This window comes from Chiloscyllium plagiosum, unplaced genomic scaffold (genome assembly GCF_037043375.1).
Source record: "Chiloscyllium plagiosum isolate Xiang-an unplaced genomic scaffold, Cpla_swu_hap1 HiC_scaffold_28, whole genome shotgun sequence".
Classification (NCBI taxonomy): domain Eukaryota; kingdom Metazoa; phylum Chordata; class Chondrichthyes; order Orectolobiformes; family Hemiscylliidae; genus Chiloscyllium; species Chiloscyllium plagiosum.
The window spans coordinates 41,977,640-41,990,705 of NW_028270166.1; the positions used below are offsets into that span (position 1 = coordinate 41,977,640).

The 13,066-nt window shown below is 40.7% G+C and overlaps 1 protein-coding gene and 1 long non-coding RNA gene across 2 annotated transcripts in view; one reads left to right on the forward strand and one right to left on the reverse strand.

Moving 5' to 3' along the window:
• LOC122565188 (ELAV-like protein 1) overlaps positions 1-3,157 on the reverse strand; it is a 36,499-nt gene extending 33,342 nt beyond the window's left edge. The window contains exon 1 of the mRNA XM_043720905.2: positions 3,012-3,157. The gene's annotated coding sequence lies outside the window, so the exon portion shown is untranslated. The remainder of the gene's footprint in view (positions 1-3,011) is intronic.
• A 203-nt stretch (positions 3,158-3,360) lies between these two features.
• LOC122565189 (uncharacterized) overlaps positions 3,361-13,066 on the forward strand; it is a 43,910-nt gene continuing 34,204 nt past the window's right edge. Inside the window, exon 1 of the long non-coding RNA XR_006316105.2 lies at positions 3,361-3,455. This is a non-coding gene — a long non-coding RNA (uncharacterized LOC122565189). The remainder of the gene's footprint in view (positions 3,456-13,066) is intronic.

Genomic DNA, 13,066 nt, shown 5'->3' on the forward strand with positions numbered 1-13,066 from the left:
TATTAATATAAGATTAGAGAAGTAAGGACTGCTTTCTTTGGAGATGAGAACGTAGAGAGGAGATCTGATAGACAGAAAATCTGGACAGAGTCGATTTGGAAAAACTATCCCCACTCAGGACAGAATCATGAATGAAGCACACATTTAAAGTTTTTGTTAGAAGAATCAAAAGCAATAGGAGAGAAAATGTTTTTATGCATTAAATGGTTTGGGTCCGGAAGACACTAACAGAGAATATGGTGGAGGAAGATTTAATTAAACACTTGAAAGAGATCTATACTTTTACTTGAAAAACAACAATATGCAGGATTATGGGGAAAAGCAGCAAAACAGCACTAATTGAATGCTCTTTTGGACAGCCAGTGTTGTAGACATGATGAGCCAAATTGCCACCTTCTGCACTGTAATAACACTTTTGATTGTGGAATATTTAAGTGAAAAAAATATTCTAATGCCCTTTTTGAAACCTCACATATACCATCTCCAAAAGCAAAACTTAATCAAAAATCATCTGTATGCTTCTAGTCTCCATTCACTTACCACTAATGCCTTCTCTGATGTACAATGGCAACATGCTCCTGACAGGTTGCATATAAAATCTTTGTCCTGGTATCTATTCTTTTAATTCTTACCACTTATCCACACACCCCAACTCTCAGCATTGACTATGCTATGTTGTCTTTATATTACTGTACCTCTTCTTTCTGCCCCATAAATCATCTTTAATATTTTCACAGTGAAACTATATGAATGCAAACTAATTGCACTCTCCGTGCCTGTAAAAAATGACAAACAACTCTGGCATTAATATTCTACAAAGGCTGAGGGGTGACCTTATAGAGGTTTATAAAATCATGAGGGGCATAGATAGGGTAAATGGACAACATCTTTACCCTGGGGTGGATGGGTCTAGAACTAAAGGCCATATGTTTAAGATGAGAGGGGAAAAAAAAATTAAAAGGGGTGTAAGGGGCAACTTTTTCACACAGACGACAGCGTGCTCTTGGAATGAGCTGCCAGAGGAAGTAGTGGCAACTGGTACAATTACAACAGTTAAAAGGCATCTGGATGGGTACATGAATAGGAAGGGTTTAGAGGGATATGGGCCAAGTGCCGGCAAATGGGACTAGGTTAGTTTAGGATATTTGGTCGTCATGGATGTGTTGGACCAAAGAGTCAGTTTCTGTGCTGTACATCTCTATGACTTTATAATATAAAAGCCACCAAAGGGTAGGCCCACAATCACAAATTATATTTTACCAGTTTGACATTGTTTTACTCAACTCAACCCTTCACAGAAATGTTTCAGATGCGGTACAGTATGTTATTTTAAACACAATGATTCACCTGCAATATCTTTGTCAGAAAGTTAAATAAAGCAAATATAAAACAATGCAGTAAGTCACACCAGCGAATTGGTCAACACTGTACACTTAACCACTACTTTACACTTTTTATCATTACTGTCATTTCAGTTTATCGAACGTTGCTATATTTAAAAAGGCTTTCTTTTGAACACATTGTTCTTCACAATAATTGTTTTGTACTGTCAGCCTCTGAAGAAATTGCTTAGAAACAGAGTTACAAACACCAACTTTAAATCTATGACACTTTGAGTTCTTAGCAAACTGCAATGGGAAATCCAAAACCCGAAGGCATAGGTTTAAAGAGAGAGGGGAAAGATGTAAAATGGACCTAAGGGGCAACTTTTTCATGTGTGTAGAAATGAACTGCCAGAGGAAATGGTGAAGACTGGTACAATTACAACGGTTAAAAGACATTTGGATGGTACACAAATAGAAAAAGGTTTAGAGGGATACGGACCAAATGCTGGCAAATGGGACTAAATCAGTTTAGGATATCTGGTCAACGGACAAGTTGGATTGAAGGGTCTGTTTTCCTCCTGTACAACTCTATGACTATGAGTCAAAGTAAACCCTATTCTAGATCAATGATATTATTGGACCAGGCAATCTGAGCTACACAATGGAAAAAAAAGCATAGCATTGCTGTTGAAACGTCAAAATAGCTTTAAATAAAAAAATTGCACACAAGTGCCTCTTGGGATAAACATACGTGGTTTATTGTGTCATTGTCATTTAGATTCGTGAACTGAATAGCTACAAGTAAAAGGGGAAACCTTAAAAAGAACAAAAAGCAGGTGAAGCACACTTTATCTACCTTTACTTGGTAAGCCAACTGTATCTGCACATTCATTCAAGCATGCAAAACATCTGCAATCAATTGCTAATTTACCCGAGATAGAAATTTGGTGAATAAAGAACTGCTGGGAAAAAAAAAGATATTTCTGGGGTGAAGGGATATCAGTCTTTGGGAAATTTAAGTTTATGTAATGAACGTGTGGGTTTTAGGCAAATGTTTAATTAGCATTTATAAAAAGGTATCACAAACATCGAGTTCAAAAATATACTTTATATTCCAATTCAAAATACTTATTATTGTTTTTAATACATGCTTAAAGGGCTTCGTGCAATGAAGTGATTGGAGACTGTTGGATACAAAGCCCGGGCGCAAAGCGCATTGTTCCAACGAATGCATTGGCCCCATTCCACCATCCAATTTTTTTTTTGCAGCATTAAACTGAAGTCTCCGGGTCACTAACATCCCACCCATCGTGGACATCTACCCTCCTCCTGCCGGTTCCATACTATAACCATTACTCTTATCTAAAAGGGCCTACGCTACCGGCTTACATCCCCGATCTCGATTTAGGATTTGCTCAACAGCCTTCCTTTGCCCTCCAGCTAGAAAGCCCACCAATCTCCATCGCATTCTCTTCGCTATAGGCGCAATAAATCTCCCGATTTTCCGTCCATCACTCCAACTTTTTGGCTTTTCTAGCCAGCAGCGTTCGGCTTGGGGGTAACTAATCACTCCAAAGCCAAGGCCTAACTTCCAGTAGCACAGGCCCTGTGCCGCATGGCCTAGGCCTGCTTCTCGGTGCACACCGAGTACTTATGATCTTTCTTATTCGACAAGTTCACACTCACTCCGTCTGAGCCCCGTACTCGGTACGGGGTGAGAGTGCAGGACGGCGCTGATGTCTCCCCGGGACTCGAGTTGAGAAAAGGGAAAGCTCAGGCCGAACGGAGAGGCGGAAAAAATATCCGTTAAAATCAAACAAAGTCAACCCCGCGCGCCGCCAGCAAGCGAAGCACCACCCTCTCCTACTCCATTGGATAATCTGTTTGTCCATCACTCTCCCGTAACGGGGATCTCTCTCACTCTATTGGTTAGATGTCACGTCAATTATAACCCCTGCCGTCACCGATCATTTCTATTGGTCTAAAGGGCAGTGGTGTGTGATGAATCTGGTTATGGCGTCTACTCCCAATCGGGAAAGAGGCGAGTCACGAAGAGCTGGATTGTTTGTCAATCAAATTGTTTAAACCAGGCTCTGGAAGTTGGTAGTATTACGGTTCAATATCACTGAGGTAAATATTAATACAGCTGTGCGTTGAGAGCTAGATAGAAATATCATTGAAATTGCCTCAACATGTTGTCGAAAAGTTTTTAATAAATGAAAGCAAACGTAGTTATGAAGAACTGTCAGTCATACAAGACTTCAGACGTTAAATCTGCTTCTCTGGCCAGAGATTGCTAGACTCTAGGTTCCCCAGCATTTTTTGTTGTTGTTTCGTAAATTGGAATTAGACATGAGTCTTTAAATGTTTTAATATGCTGTGCGAATAGCCCGTGCTCTTAGGCTGTGATTGCTAGTCATTGAAAGTTGTTATTCATTTATTTTTAACGTTTGGAATTGGTATCTGAGAGACAATACTCCCCAGCTTCGATCTGTAATTTCTAAACCATTGATTTCTTGACATGTTCCAAAATTGATATGTATAACGTTTTTTGAATTGCACTTTAGGTTTGGGAAATTATGTATGTTCCTTCCAGATGATAGTTGTAGATAACTGCCGCCAAACCTGCTGAGCTTTTTGTTTTCATTTATGGTTTCGAGTGACCTCCGTGATTTAAGACTACTGGTAAATGTCGTCTTTGTATTTTGAGGAGTTTTACTTTTGAGGATATTTCTCCAAGGGTTAATTATACTTGTTATGGACCAGGCCAGACTCCTCAAAACATTTCAAGAAGGTCGCCTTGACCCTAACTTCTCTAGTTGTTTTCAGCAGGTGCATCATTTCCAGGAATGATGCAGCTGGCTCAACCACTCAGTTTGAAACACAACAGTATTAATTTACATGTGAACAAAAGAAAACTGAATTTAGAATGACATAACTACTAAAACAAAACCCAGTTGACTCTATCGCAACTTAATGGTGCTGTTCCAAATACTTGCTACATCCCCATAAACATTCTTGGCAAAAAAAGGTAAAATCAAACACAGGTTCTAACAGGAGAGATGTCAGAGAGAGAGGATCAGCATGGAGCTGTTTCTTTGACCAGCAGTCTCAGAAACTGACTGCTTGCTAAAACCAAACCAGAGAAAAGCTGAGCTGAGCTGAAATGTGTTGCTGGAAAAGCGCAGCAGGTCAGGCAGCATCCAAGGAGCAGGAGAATCGACGTTTTTTGCATGAGCCCTTCTTCAGGAAGGGCTCATGCCCGAAACGTCGATTCTCCTGCTCCTTGGATGCTGCCTGACCTGCTGCGCTTTTCCAGCAACACATTTTCAGCTCTGATCTCCAGCATCTGCAGTCCTCGCTTTCTCCTAAAAGTGGAGCTGAGACAACTGGCCGCTCCCCTTTCATTTTACAAATGTTTTTAAAGTTGAAAGCCTTTTGCTTGAGGCAGTATCTCTTAGCTGTAATCAAATTGGCCCTAAAACCTATACAAACCACACACATCGGAATCTATGTGTTTACGAGCCCTCTGAAAAAAAAACCAAGGACGACATAACCTTGTTAAAGAAGCAGCATTATCACACCTCCCTCCCCCCCAAAAAGATGAACCATCAATATCCAAAGATGACTTGATTTCAAAACCCTTTAATCTTACACTGTTAGTAAACTATAACAGCCATATACATTACATTGACTATAAACATGCAAACATGCACTACTGCATTCTGTTTCAGTCTGTTTCTCATCCAAGTCTCGACAATCACGTTCTCTTGGCCTTCCATATGCACAATATGTAACAACAAGCTCCATATCAGCCATCTGGAAGCTTCGCCCTTAATTTTCTTTACAAACTTCAATGGGTTATGATCAGTGTACATGACTGTCTCAGATACTTTACTGGTAACATTAGCATTGAAATGCCAACACGGAGCTCAAAGTCTCCTTCTCAACTGTCGAATATTTCTGTTGATGAATGTTCAATTTACTGGAGACCTGATAGATCTTTCTATTTTCTCATCATCCTTCTATAAGAGCACAGTACCAGCACCCAAATAACTGGCATTGATAGCCACCTTGAATGGCTTTGCATAATTAAGTGTGGCTAACACTGGGGCAGTGGTGAACACATCTTTCAGGCTGTCAAATGCCTTCTGACACTCCGCCGTCCACTGAAACTTCCTGCCCTTCTTTAGCAATTCAGTGAATGGAGTGGCCATACTGCTAACATTTGGTACAAATTTCCAATAAAATCCACTCAATGCCAGGAATCGTAGTACTGCTGTTTCTGTCAGTAGTATGAGAAACTTCCCACTTTGTTTTTGTACTCCATGGGGCCATTTGTCCATGACCAGGACAAATGGCCCAGGAAGGTGACTTGGGCTTTGGCAAATTCACTTTTAGCCAGGTTTATCATCAAACCTGTTCCCAAAGTAGATCAAACAATTCTGATAAATGTTGTCTTCAATCTTTCCGACAAAGATATCTGCTGATATCGTCTGAGTAGAAACAACTGAGAAAAATAAGTTGCTTGTCTCACCTTTTCAACACAGTCTTCCAAATGTGGATATGCATCAGTCTTTGTAACTGTATTGACTTTATGATAGTCCAGACATAACCATTGGGTGCCATCTGGTTTTGGCGCCATTACTGTCAGTGAGCTCCAGTCACTGTAACTCACTTTGGGCTATGTCATCTTGGAGCATGCGTTCAATCTCCTTTTGAACCGGCGCCAGCTTTAGAGGGTTATGCCTATAAGGATGTTGCTTAATCAGAACAGCATCTCCTATGTCTACATCATGCATAATTTCCCAGTTTATTTCCAGATAAGAGTCAGAGAGTTTTAAAGATGTATAGCATGGAAACAGACCCTTTGGTCCAACTTGTCCATGCCAACCTAATCTAGTCCCATTTGCCAGCACTTGGCCCATATCCCTCCAAGCCTTCCTAGTCATATACCCATCCAGATGCCTCTTAAATGTTGCAATTGTGCCAGACCCCACCACTTCCTCTGGCAGTTCATTCCATACAAGCACCATGATCTGTGTGAAAAGTTGCCCCTTAGGTCCCTTTTATTATCTTTTCCCTTTCACCCTAAACATCTGCCCTCTAGTTCTGGGCTCCCCCAGACCAGGGAACAGACTTTGCCTATTCACCTGATCCATGCCCATTATGATTTTATAAACTTCTATAATGTCACCCCTCAGCCTCCAATGCTCCAGGGAAAGCAGCCCCAGTCTATTCAGCCTTTCTCTATAGCTGAAACTCTCCAACCCTGGCAACATCCTTGTAAATCTTTTCTGAGCCCATTGAGGTTTCATAACATCCTTCTGAATAGAATTTTACGCAATATTCCAAAAGTGGCCTAGTCAACGTCCTGCACAGCCACAACATGGTCTGCCAACTCCTATACTCAATACTCTGACCAACAAAGGAAAGCATACAAATACCTTTTTCACTATTCTATCTACCTGCGACTCTACTTTCAAGGAGCTAGGAACCTGCACTCCAAGGTCTCTTTGTTCAGCAACACTCCTTAGGACCTTACCATTAAGTGTATAGGTCCTACTCTGACTTGCTTTCCCAAAATGCAGCACCTTGTATTTATCTAAATTAAACTCCAGCTGCCAGTCCTCAGTTCATTGGCCCATCTGATCAAGATCCTGTTGTAATCTGAGGTAACCTTCTTCGCTGTCCACTACACCTCCAATTTTGGTGTCATCTGCTAATTTACGAACTTTATCTCCTATGTTCGCATCTAAATCATTTATATAAATTATGAAAAGTAGTGGACCCAACACCAATCCTTTTGGCATTCCACTGGTCACAGGCCTCCAGTCTAAAAGCAACCCTCTACCGCTACCCTCTGCCTTCTACCTTTGAGCCAGTTGTGTATCCAAATGGCTAGTTCTTCTTGTATTCCATGAGATCGAACCTTGCTAACCCGTCTCCCATGGGGAACCTGTCGAACGCCTTACTGAAGTCCACATACACCAGGTCCACCGCTCTACTCTCATCAATCCTCCTTGTTACTTCTTCAAAAAACTCAATCAAATTCGTGAAACATGATTTCCCACAAAAAGCCATGTTGACTATCCCTACTCAGTCATTGTCTTTCCAAATACTTGTAAATCCTCTTCCTCAGGACTCCCAATTTGCCCACCACAGAAGTCGGACTCACCAACCTATAGTTCCCTGGCTTGTCATTACCACCTTTCTTAAACAGTGGCATTAAGTGTATAGGTCATACTCTGCAGAAGACCTGCAGTCTTCTGGCATCTCACCTGTGACTATTGATGATACAAATATCTCAGCAAGGGGCCCAGCAATCACTACCCAAGCTTCCCACAGAATTCTAGGGTACAGCTGATCAGGTCCTAGGGATTTATCAACCTTTATGTGTTTAAACACATCCAGCTCCACCACCTCATTTTTCAAGGTGTTGTTCATTTATTTCCCTACATTCTATATCTTCCATGTCCTTCTCCATAGTAAACACTGATGCAAACTACTTGTTTGATATCTCTCCCATTTCCTGCGGCTCCACACAAAGGCCGCCCTGCTGATCTTTGAGGAAGTCCTATTGTCTCCATAGTTACTCTTTTATCCTTAATGTATTTGTAAAAAAAACCCTTTGGATTCTCCTTAACCCTATTTGCCAAAGCTATCTTATATCCCCTTTTTGCCCTTTTGATTTCCCTCTTAGGTATATTCCTACTTCCTTTATACTCTTCTAGGGATTCACTCGATCTCTTCTGTCTGTACCTGACATATGCTTCCTTCTTTTTCTTAACCAAACCCTCAATTTCTCTAGTCATCCAACACTGCCTACACCTACCAGCCTTTCCTTTCACCCTAACAGAAATATACTGTCTCTGGACTCTCATTATCTCATTTCTGAAGGCTTCCCATTTTCCATTTGTCCCTGTGAACATCTACCCATAATCAGCTTTTGAAAGTTCTTGCCTAATACCGTCAAAATTAGCCTTCCTGTAATTTAGAACTTCAACTTTTAGATCTGGTCTATCCGTTTCCATCACTATTTTAAATCTAATAGAATTATGGTCGCTGGCCCCAAACTGCTCCCCCACTGACACCTCAGTCACCTGCCCTGCCTTATTTCCAAAGAGTTGGTTCAAGTTTTGCACCATCTCTGGTAGGTACATTCACATATGGAACCAGAAAATTTTCTTGTACAGTCATAACAAATTTCTCTTCATTTAAACCCTTATCACAATCCAGTATATGTTTGGAAAGTTAAAATCCTCTACCATAACTATCCTGTTATTCTTACAGATAACTGAAATCTCCTTACAAATTTGTTTCTCAATTTCCCGCTGACTTTTAGATGGTCTATAATACAATCACGTTGCAGTGATCATCCCTTTCCTAGTTCTCATTTCCACCCAAGTAACTGCCCTGAATGTATTTCCAGGAATATCTTCCCGAAGTACAGCTGTAATGCTATCGCTTATCAAAACGCCACTCCCCATCCTATCTTGCCTCCCTTTCTATCCTTCCTATAGCATTTGTATCCTGGAACATTAAGCTGCCAGTCCTGTCCATCCCTGAGCCACGTTTCTGTAATTGCTGTGATATCCCAGTCCCGTGTTCCTAACCATGCCCTGAGTTCATCTGCCTTCTCTGGTAGGCTTCTTGTATTGAAGTAAATGCAATTTAATTTATCAGTCCTGCCTTGTTCTCTGCTTGTCCCTGCCTGCCCTGACCGACTCGCTTCTTTTCTCAACTGTACCAGTCTCAGATTGATCTCTTTCCTCACTATTTACCTGGGTCCCACCCCTCACCGTACTCAGTTAAGTCTTGCACGAGCAGCTCTAACAAATCTCCCTGCTAGTATATTAGTCCCCTTCTAACTCAGGTGCAATCCATCCTTCTTGTACAGGTCACTTCTACCCCAAAAGAGATTCCAATGGTCTAAAAGGGTGAACCCTTCTCCCATGCATAAGCTCCTCAGTCACACATTCATCTGCTCTATCCTCCTATTCCTACCCTCACTAGCTTGTAGCACCGGGAATAATCCAGATACTAGTACCCTCGAGGACCTCCTTTTTAAATTCCTGTCTGACTTTCTATATTCTCCCTTCAGAATCTCATCCTTTCCCCTTCCTATGTCGTTGGTTCCAGTGTGTACAATAACCACCTTCTGGTCCCTCTCTCCTTTGAGAACATTCTACACCCTCTCTGAAACATCCTTGATCCAGGCAACAGAGAGGCAATACACCATTTTGATTTTTTGCTGCTGGCCACAGAAACATTTAACAGTGCCTCTGACTAGAGACTCCCCTAACACAATCGATCGCTTGGAACATGATGTACCCTTGTTACTTTAGAGCCTGTCTTGATAACAGAAACTTGGCTGTTCAGGCTGCATTCCCCTGAGAATCCCATCACCCCCTACATTTCCCATAAAGCATACTTATTTGAAATGGGGATAGCCACAGAAGACTCCTGCACTACCTGCCTACCTTTCCTGGAGCTAACCCATCTATCTGACGTATCTGCGGCTTTTCTTCCTTCTTATAACTGTCATCCATTACACCCCTTTGCTCTTGCATTTAACTGTTGCTCCAACCGATCCATTCAATCTGATAGGATTTGCAACTAAAGACATTTATTGCAGATATGTAAACTCCCTCTAAACTCCCACATCCGACAAGAAGAGCATATCACTCTACTAAAAGCCATTTTTGCTCCTTCACAATCTACAGACCTAGAAAATAGCACCGTCTTATTGCTCTAAAAAGCACTGCTCCAGGCTAACTTAATACTTTGTGGCTTATATTTTTAAGATATAATCAAGAGACAGGGCTCAATAAAATACATAATCAAGAAAGTACCCAATCTACTCACGGCTACACTTAACGTTATGCACTTATCTGTTTCTGTGCTGTGACCTCTCCCAAACAGGTTCCTCCAAGATCAGTTGTGAATTTCGCTGTTTGTTAATTTTTCTTAGATGCATTCCGATGTTCAGAGATACTTGAATTCAAACAGCAAAGGCTCCTCGAATTGTAGGAAATCACATCCAACACCTAAAATACCTCAAAAAAGGAGCAGCTCTTATAGCCACAAATTTCTCCCATCCTCGATCTTAGATTACCCTGAATCCAAATTGTCGATAGCAATAACCCTTTCAGGTCATTTTGATTTTCCTTTGGAAGATAACTCAATAATTTATCCCAATTTTTGATAACTTCCTCATTGTCCAATTTAATTTGAGGAATGTCCAATTCGGTATGCTCTGAACTTACTTCTTCACTCTGCGTTGTATCCAGTAACACAGTCTCCTTTTGCTTTTGTTCCCTGTCAAAATATCTTTTGAGCATATTCACATGACCCACTCTGTGGGTCTGGAGTCCTTATCAAACAGTTCACCTCACTCAAATTCTTTTCAACTTGATAATGTCCACTAAGTGTTGCTTTTAAAGGTTCACCTATCACTGGAAATAACATTGACACCTTATCTCTGATAGCAAAATTGTGAGTTTTTCATTTCTTGTTTCTTTCCTGTTTCATTGTATGCTGTGATACTTTTAAATGCTGTCTCACCAACTCCGCTGCTCTATTTAACCATTCTCTAAAATCTGACACATAGTCCAAATGTGTGGTCTTTGAATTATGACTTACTAATTTCTCCTTAATCAATTTTAGCAGTGCTCTCACTTCATGCCCAAATAATAATTCAAATGGACTGAATTTGGTTGTTTCATTTGCTGCATTTCTGATGGCACGTAGTACAAACTGAATTCATTTATCCCAATCATCTGTATGGTCTTGATCATGGAATTTCAACGGGTCTTAAATGTCTGTTGTCACCTTTCTAGCGCTCCCTGTAATTCTGGATGGCATGCAGTAGATTTGAATTGTTTTACTCCAAAGCTGTCCATAACTTCTTTGAATAATTTTGATGTGAAATTTGACCCTTGATCTGATTGTATCTCTGTGGGTAGTCCGTATCTCGTGAAAACTTTAAGTAACTCCTCGACAATTCTTTTAGCTATGATATTGCAAAATGGAAAGGCCTGTAGGAATCTAGTGCTTCATTCTCAATTGAATTTTAAGTATCTTTAAAGATTCTGATGGATTTTCCAGCAAATTTAAATGCTGAGCTATTGCAGTAATTATCTCCCTTCCCCACAGAAGGAGGCAGCTCCAACTCCAGCTTGACTACCAATTCCAGCAGCTTTTTCCTGTTCACCTTTTGTAAAGCCCCCAAAGTCACTACTGCCACCTCCAGAAAGCACTTAGTGACTGATAGAGCCATTGCTATCCCAAGCACTGTTTAATTCAATTGAAATCAACATCACTAACACCTACCACTCGCTGCCTTTGAGTCCAACAACCCTAATCCCAATTTTGAGCTGTGCAACAAATCCCGCAAAGACCCCCAGTCTGTATTGGACCAGGCCAGACCCACTCAAAACATTTCAAGAAGGTAGCCCAGACGCTAACTTTTCTAGTTATTTTAAAGTCGATATTCCAGGAGTGATGCAGCTGGCCCAAACACTCAGTTTTAAACAAAACAGAATTTATTTACACATGATCAAAAGAAAACTGGATTTAGAATAACATAACTATTTAAAAACTATTGCAACTTAATGATGCTTTTCAAAATACTTGCAACATCCCCATAAATACCCCTTTGGCAAAAAATGTAAAATTAAACACCGGTTCTTAGAGGAGAGATGTAGGAGAAAGGGATTTTCAGCATGGAGTTGTTTCTTTGACCAGCAGTCTCCAAAACTGACTGGTTGCTAAAGCCAAACCAAACCGGGGAAAAAGCTGAGCTCGGCCAATTGGACATTCCCTTTTCATTATACAAGTTTTTTTTAAACTTGAAACCCTTTTGCCTGTTAGCTATAATCAAATTTGCCCTAAAACCCATACAAACCAGACACATTGGAATCTATGTGTTTACAGCTCCTCTGGAAAAAGAAAACCAGAACAACCTAACCTTGTTAAAGGAACAGCATTATCACATACTTTATATACTTTATTAAAACCTTGTATCTGTGGCTACTTATTAATTTATGAATCCCTGACTATTTATTGTGATAACTGTCAATGTAAACCCATATTGCATGTGTTTTTCTCCTTTGATGAGGCCACTATCTCGGCGGGGAGCTGTAAGAGTGACCGTTGGTATTGAAAAGACAACCATGTGTCAAAGTGATTTATTGGAAAGCTGACTGATGATCAAAACAGTTGTAATGACCTATCACCTGTTGGTACTTGAGATTACTGACCGTGCCAGACTTTTGGCAGTTAAAAGGGAGGTCCATGTGTTCCACTACACTCCTTAAGGTCCTACCATTCACCATGAAACTCCTCCCTTGATTTGACTTTCCAAAATGCAAGACCACACACATGTATTAAATTCCATTTGCCGTTTCTTGGCCCACTTCCCCAGCTGATCAAGGCCCTGCTACAATTTCTGATAACCTTCCTCACTGTCCATGATACCTCTTATTTTAGGGTCATCTGCAAACTTACTAATCGTGAAATGTACATTTTCATCAAAATCATTGAAATAGATAACAAACAGTAATGGTCCAGCACCGACCCTGAGGCACTCTGCTAGTCACAGGTCTCCTGTCTGACAAGCATCTTTCTACTATTATCCTCTGCTTCCTACCATCAAGCCAATTGTGTATCCAATTTGCCAGCTCCCCCTGATTCCATACGATCTAACCTTCTAGAGCAGCATACCATGTGAAACCTTA